Source organism: Euprymna scolopes, chromosome 27 (genome assembly GCF_053919585.1).
Source record: "Euprymna scolopes isolate OS-2025 chromosome 27, ASM5391958v1, whole genome shotgun sequence".
In the NCBI taxonomy this organism is placed as follows: Eukaryota; Metazoa; Mollusca; class Cephalopoda; order Sepiida; family Sepiolidae; genus Euprymna; species Euprymna scolopes.
In genome coordinates this window covers 61,937,750-61,945,249 of record NC_136508.1, presented here as the reverse complement: position 1 = coordinate 61,945,249, position 7,500 = coordinate 61,937,750, and positions in this window count along the sequence as shown.

The following is a 7,500-nucleotide window of genomic DNA, read 5'->3' as shown; positions in this document are numbered from 1 at the left end:
GTTGATATGACGGACAGATATTCTTCAACTAAACATTTAATACTTGCTAAATTGTTTTACAAGATAAGCTTTGCTAGTTTTAAGAAAAAAAACTACCTACAGAAGAAATATCCTTGACAACTGAAGCATATCCCATGGTTGACAAAGAAAAAGTTTGAAACTGAGCTAGAAATATTTTATAGTAGGTCAGGTATCCATGAGTATTGCAAAGTAATTGATCTCCTGAAATTTATTTTTGAAAACAATTTAAACGATGTTCTTAGTGAAATCACAAAACTCATAAAAATTATCTTGACAATTCCCATGACTATATCAGAGGCAGAACGTTGTTTGTCAACTCTGAAAAGAATAAAAACTTTTCTAAGGAACACCATGGGTTTCGAAAGACTAAATGCACTTGCAGTGCTTTCAATTGAAAAAAGATTCTTCAGCAGTCATTCAGAAGTTAAGGAGAAAATTATCAATCTTTTCTCACAAATTAAAACAAGAAGAATGAAGTTTACTTTCAAATGAATGTAATAAGTAAAATATTTAAAATATTTACATCTATTTAGGATTCCTTAAAGTTATTGTATTTTTATACGTGTACATATGTATAAATTATATATATTTTTATGTTTGTTTTATTTTTACACAATATTAAAACAATAGTTATTTTTTTAAAACAGCACCTCCACTAATCTTAGGCACGAGCCCCACTGTCCCCTACCTAGAGATGGTGCATACCATTTTCCAAGGTAAAGGTCAAAGGTCAAGGCTATATCCTATGTAAATATACTCTCCTATAGCCCACACCACTGGACAGATCATGACCAAACCTTACATGATGACGGTCTCCAACCTAGGGTGGTGCACACCATTCTTCAAGGTCATGGTCAAAGATTTAGATCATATTTGGTGCGACTCTTCATAAACTTCTCCACCTAGGGAGTGTGCACCAAGTTGGGGTTTGCCACCATCCCGGGGGCCGCCACCATGGCGCCGGCGAACTTCTCTGTTAATTTAAATCAGATTACCCTCCTCTACCCCATCCCCTCAACCAATCTTAATAGTGGTCCTTAATATAAGCCAAAATGTATTGCACTGGGTCTCTTAACTTTGATTCAAAATGTCGCTTGAAGGGGGGGGGTGCCTTTGCTATATATTTTTTATAAAAAGTTTTTGTGATATTAAACAAATGTTAAGCATTTTTGATTCTTTGTAATTGTTTCGATTTTTATGTGTAGCAATATAAGTGTCAACTTTGATATAATCTATTTGTTTTAAAGGTCATGGTTGGATTTCAGTCACTTCAGATAAATATTTTAAACACCTTAAGCAATAGTTACTCTAACAACATCCACTTAATGTAAGGATTCCCGCTGCGAAGCGGGTACCCGAGCGTAATAGCTAAGTTCCACTCGAAGCGCGAATATCTTTGCTCTCTTTCTCTCTCTCTCTCTCTCTCTCTCTCTCTCTCTCTCTCTATATATATATATATATATATATATATATATATATATATATATATATATATATATATATATATGTATATATATATAGTTTGGTAGTAATCCACTTTTTAGAAGCACGGGGAAAACGGAATTCGAAATATGAGATTAGAAAGACAACCACGTGCACGTGGTTGTCTTTCTAATCTCATATATATATATATATATATATATATATATATATATATATATATATATATATATATATATATATATATATATATATATATATATATATATATATATATATATACATAAATTTTTTATCTCGATTTTTCTCCCTGCTTATTATTATCTGTATTTTGGGGGGATTTCTCTCTCCCTCTCTCTCTCTCTCTCTCTCTCTCTCTCTCTCTCTTTCTTTCTTTCTTTCTCTCTTTCTCTCTCTTTCTTTCTCTCTCTCTTTCTCTCTCCATCCGTCTGTCTGTTTCTCTCTCTCTCTCTCTCTCTCTCTCTATATATATATATATATATACGTCTCTCGATATCCTTATCTTTTATTTATGTTCTGTCTTCCTCTCTTTATCTTTATGTGGTTGTTTTTTATTGTCTCATCCTTCTTTGTCGCATTCCTTTCGTTTTTGCATCATTTCCTGCTCTGTTTCCTCGTCCATTTTTTGACCCAGCATTTCGTTTACATTTCTCTTTGTACTCTCTTCGTGTGTCTGCAGAATCCTACAGAGAAGCATCATCCTAACAAGTCAGCCATTCTGATCCATTGTGACAAAACTTGTTGACAAAGAACCAATCATTTTTGTCAACACTCTTGTTAAAACCAATGCCTTTCAGTAAAAGAAGCCATCTTCGTTTTTTAATTTTTTTTTTTTTTGCATTTCGCCTCCAGCCATGTTCTTGTACGATTCTGCAAGACAATATTCCGCCAATATTTTTATTGTTTTCTTTTTCCGACATTTCCAATTCCAATTTATTTCTTTTTTCAAAACATCCAACTTTAGAAGTATTTCTGCTCCATTTTCAATTTTAAAACATTCTTTAATTTTTGAATATCTGTGACTGACAACAGGAAAGGTAGTCTAAATATTTCTATTAAATTTCTTCATTTCTATCTTTTCTTTCTTTTTTTTTCTAAAAAGCAGAGCACCCATTAACTCCAATAATATTAATAAATGAAAAAAAAATATCATCTTCACTGAATGGTGTCCTCTAATCTAACGCTTGTGAATTGGAGGAGAGAAAAAGAATAGAAAAAAAAACAACAAACAAAAAATAAAGAAAGAAAAACAAAAAATAAATAAAAAAATTAAAAAAAATAATAAAAAAAAACAACAAAAAAGACACGACAGCTTCATTTAATAATAACCAATGGAACCACTAGTTTATTTATAGAAGTTTCATTTTTTGAATTTATATTATTATATTGAATTTCTTTTCATCGTTTGTTGTCTCTGTCTGTCTATCCTTTCTATTCCAGTCAGAAGCGGGATTAGGAAGGACGGGGATAGGTGAAACATTTTACTGGAGAGACAGGACAATTAGATAGTACCTTCATTTAATCACAAATTACATTCGACTTGTTCAGGATTTTTATAGCCAAGCCATTATTTTATTTAGCTTTAGTGCATAAATGGAGAATTTTAATAAAAATTTCTTCAGCAGAAATTAAATCAATTTTTGCAAAGATTTCTTTTCTTTTTGTTTACTATTGAAGAAATGTATTGTCAAAAATATTGCTGAATCGTCAGAAAACGTTTTGTGGTGCCATGTCTGTGATAAACGGTAGCTGTGATAGAGTGTCTTCATGGAAAATGCTTTTCTGCGTTTATATCTCAGCCAGATGTTGTCCTCCACTTTCAGCCTCTGTGTTTTCATTGTTTTCTTTATAAGGTTGATAATATTATCTTGAATTACAATCCATGCTTAATTTCAGAAGAGTTTCCGGTGGATAGTTATTCTGTGTAAGTCCTGGAAATGAAAAGCTTTCGATGGGTAGCTATTCTGTACAAGTCGTGGAGTTTTTAGTTGCTAGCTGTTCTGTTTGGTAAGCAAGTGATTGGTCTGTAGTTGCTGGAGTTTTTTTTCTTTCTTTCTTTCTTTCTTTCTTAGTCTTTTGTACTTATTTTGTTATTAGTTATGAGTTCTTTTATATGTTTCATTCATATATTTTTGTAGGGTTTTCTCTAGCATTCCAGGCAAGTGGGTGATGTTTTTTAAAAACTAGTATGCATGTATTTGGTCATGGTCTAGTGCTTTCAACTCTGCCATTTTTCTGAGAGTCGTCGAGTGTTTCTTCATTAAATAACCTTCTAGGACTGACTTTCATTTCAGACCTGAAGGTGAAGGTGTTCATCAGATCGGTTGTTTAGGTCGCTAGGGGGGGGGAACAGTTGGATCATTCTATCGCTCGAGAAGGTATCTCAGTCCTGACACAGTCCACTACCAGTAGAAGAGTCAGATACCACCTAAGATTGAGTATTGTTACCACATCCAATGGGGGAGGGGGTGCTCAGGGTATTATTTCCTCTCTTGACGGAGTATAAAACCATCTTTGAAATCTAGTGAGGTATACTCCCTTCTTTATAGCTCCTTTCACACAGAAGACATTTTGCTAGTCTTTCTCTACTCAATAATTGCTTCCATAGAAGGTGTCCAGCTGAGCTCCAAACTCAAGTTCCTCTTACAAAAGAGAAAAGAAAGTGGACTTTGGGTTTACTTTTGGTAGCCTCATAACTTTCACTTCACTTATTTTATCCTTTAGTCCTCACATTCTATGAGAAATATTTCTGACAAAGGAGTAAGAATTGCTGTCTTCTCAGTTGGGTTCCATCCATATAACATCTCTCTTTGGATAGTTTTTGATCTTGAAGTGGTATTTTTTTTTTTTTTTGCTCCTTACATAAAGTGGCTTCATACCTTGTCTGAAATGATTTCTATATATTAATATAAAAACATTCATTGCAAAAATGTTGTCTAGCGACGACCACTGTAACGGATTTTCCTTTTTTCTCTAAAACTAAATGAGACATCCATTAACAAAATTTCTTTCCAACAACTTCCCATCTTTGTAACACAATACCACATGGTTGCTTCCAAGCTGACTACAACATGGTCGTTTTCAAGTCTAATGTTAACAAATTCTTGTTGGGCCGTTCATGTAGATGATCAATTTTATCCATCGGTTCTAAGCCTCTAAAAGTGTTGTTAATAAGCAATTGCCAATCTTATTATTAACGCTTTACCTCGAGTTGCTTTTGTTTCTTGATGAGTGGTAAAATGCCAGTAAAAGAAAGTTTCTGTTTCTGTTTGTTCTTCAATTTCCTGAAGGTCGTCCCTCGCATTTTTCTGCAAATTGGTGTTTCACTTATGGTTTTGTCGCTATTCCCATATCTTGCCCTTGTAGTGATTTGTTTTTTCGGGTCTGGTTGTTTTGTTTATTGTCTTCATCCATATTGACTTGTTGGATAAAACAAACTTTTATTGTCGACAAAGGCCCCATTTTACTTGTACTGTTTAGATTTGTATTGGTATTATCTCATTCTTCCCTTATTTGCTAGTATCTTTATTTTAGTTCTTCATGTTTCTTATTTAGTATTTTCTTCATTATCAGTCATAGTTTTCCTCTTTGTCGTTGTTTTTTTTTCTGTTTGACTTTATTTATTTGCTTCTTTTTCTAATCCGACAATCTGGGTTCTCATTCGGGCTTTGTCTATTCTTGTTTTTCTTCCTTTTTTTTTTTCTCTTTTTATCATTCTTCTTCTTCTTCTTCTTCTTCTTCTTCTTCTTCTTCTTCTTCTTCTTCTTCTTCTTCTTCTTCTTCCTCCTCCTGCTCTGTTCTCCTCTTCCATACTCCTCCTCCTCCTCCTCCTCCTACTACTACTACTACTGCTACTACTACTATTATTCTTCTACCTGTATTTCTTCCCCTTCTTCTTTCACATCGTCTTAATGAACGTTGAGGATTTGTGCCGTTATGAACGCAGGTTCAATTTAAAAGCTGTACTAGCAGCGAAGCAAACGTCTCTCTATTTTATGTGCTGTGTATTTTTGGATTGTTTTACTCTTTTATTCACCTATTCATAACGACCATCATCATCGTCATCATGAATGCCCCTTCATGTATTGTGTATGTGTACGTGCATATGTATGTACATGCGTGTATGTATGCATGTATGTGTGTATGTGCATGTTGTCATGTGTGTTTGTGTGTGTTCTTACGTATGTATGTTTGCATGCATCTGTATGTATGCATGCCTGTATGTGTACGTGTATATGTTTATTTCGATGTGTATGTGGGGTGGAGAGGACTAGCCTTGTTAAGGCAACCCCTCTGGGTGAAACAAATCTCTGATTTAAAAACAAAAACAAAAAAAGACATAAAGCGGAAGACCAGTACCCGCATTAAGCTGGACTGCAGTTTGACTTGTTGCTGGCTATCTTGCTCATGCTTGTTGCTGGATCTCAACATTTTGAATCAAGAGAGAGACTTAGCTGTCGTACAAAGCTAAAACTCTGTAACATCATCTTTGTATAGATACTTCTTCAGGCATTTGTCCATAAAAAACTGTCCGTGGCGATGGAAAAATTGTCATGTGTGTAGCCCTGAAATGCTGGAAGCATGTAATAATTGATCTGCCATCATTCTATATATGCATATGTGTATATATGTATGTATGTATGTTAATATATGTCAGGTCATGTCATATGCTACTGGTACCATGTAACCCAGTACTACCTGCCTCATGGTCAGGTCACTGGCGACTAAACTGGTTCCCCCACCAGACTTGTTTGGTGAGGAGGGTGGTTAGTCTCCCTGAAGGATTAAAAACAAGACTTTCCAAAGGGCAAATGAACTCTTTTTCGGGGTTAACGGCCAACTAGCACCCTGTGTGTTTGTGTGTATGTATGTGTGTGTTGGGGTGGAGAGGGCTCCTGTAAGCTGTGGTGAAGGCAACCTTTCTAGGAGAAGAAAATCTCTGATTTAAAAAACCATAAAGCGGGAGACCAGTACCCGTATTAAGCTGGTCTGCAGTTTAACTTGTTGCTGGCTATCTTGCTCATGCTTGTTGCTGGATCACAACATTTTAAACCGAGAGAGAGACTTAGCTGTCGTACAAAGCTAAGACTGTAACATCATCTTTGTATAGATACTCCCTCTATTAAAATGGTCCTGTGGCCATGGAAGTAATTTTTGGGTTTATGGTGTCTGAGGGAGTGGCACTCATCTTACAAGACGTTGCAATCATCATATTAATATATATACTAGTGTATGTATGTGTATGTATTTCTATTTGCATATTTATGTATATATGTATGTGTGTATATATTTTTATCCATTTTTTTGTGTATATATGTTTATGTGAGTTTGTATGTATATACGTATATATATTTGTGTGTATGTATGTATATGTATATATGCATATATATGTATGCGTATAAGTGCATATATATGTATGTGTAGGTATACGTAGGTAACTTTATGTGTATGTATGTACATGTGCATACATGTGACCGTATTTGTATGTGAATATGTAGTATGCATATGTATGTATATGTGTGTGCATGTGTGTATGTATATGTTTGTATATGTTTGTATGTATGTGTTATATGTATTGTGTATGCATGTATGCATGGATGTGTGCATGTGTGTATGTTTATTGGTATATATGTGTATGTGTGTATATGTATATATATATATATGTATGTATGCCAAGGACCGTCTTCAATGTCATGTCTGCTTGAGCGTGTGAATTCGCTGGCAGGACTAAAAGAAAAAAAAAAGGTTATCTTCAGGCTCATGGAATTTCAGTTACTGAGGGAGTGGCACTCGTCTGACAAGACGTGTCAATCATCTCATTATGTATGCATGTATGTATGTATATATGTCTTCCTAAAACTTTCGACAGATGCGACGGATGTTCACGAAATCGATATCGTTTTAAAGCTTGACGCTTTGGACGACAATTACCGAAAAAATGGCTAAAAATATTAATTATTTCACCCTCAACTGGGCACTTTTCTACAAGGAGGGTTCGCTTTTTTCGCCGATATTTTC